Consider the following 847-nt stretch of genomic DNA (forward strand, 5'->3'; position numbering starts at 1 on the left):
TCAAAATGCTTTAGTTTCGAGATACAGGGTGTAGGGAAGCTACTATTTCTTTTTATTTCGATTTTTTCCAAATAATTTCGGAAGTACTGTCAATATTAATATTTGATTTAAAAACGGCATTATCAGTTTTTTTATATGATAAATTTGATTTTGATGACTTCTACTTGTAGGGCGCCAGTTATTGTTTCGTCAATAACATTACATGTATTGATTATTTCGATCCAATATCTTGAGAACGGTTCCTCGTAAAGCGATTTTTAGTAAGAGATTAGTTTTTGATGTAAAAATCACGAAAATGTGTATTTTTTCACTCAGTAGGTTTCAGGTACACTGGATAAGATAGACTTGAACCAAAGTCGTCATCGTTCTTGAAAAAACAATTAGTGGCAGAGAATTTATTTTAGCGTAAAAGAAAATATTTTGCCTGAAGAAAAACTCTCTTAGCTCAAGATAGTAGATAAATTGAAAATTTCTGTGATCTATTTTCATTCAACCAAGTGCAAGTTACTTTGTTTTAAGATAATAAGAAAAATACGCTGGGAAGTACTTCATTCAAGAAACATGGCCATTTTCCAATATTAATCTCTGTCGATGGAAAATAATAACGACACGTAAAGACGATGACGAAGGATGGTATATACAATCAGTCGGCAGTCCAGTCAGTCGTACGTCGCATTTCATAGGCACATCATAGTACGCACGGGTTTGTTGCTTGGAATTTTCCACTTGGAATTTTGCATAATTTGCTTTTTTAAACGCATATCGTAAAACAAATTAGTGATCGTTATCAATATGCATTTGTCATTTTTATGGACAAACTTTAGGATATATAAGTTCTTTAGGTTTG

This window comes from Sitophilus oryzae, unplaced genomic scaffold (assembly GCF_002938485.1).
Source record: "Sitophilus oryzae breed Bouriz unplaced genomic scaffold, Soryzae_2.0 scaffold_75_pilon_pilon, whole genome shotgun sequence".
In the NCBI taxonomy this organism is placed as follows: domain Eukaryota; kingdom Metazoa; phylum Arthropoda; class Insecta; order Coleoptera; family Curculionidae; genus Sitophilus; species Sitophilus oryzae.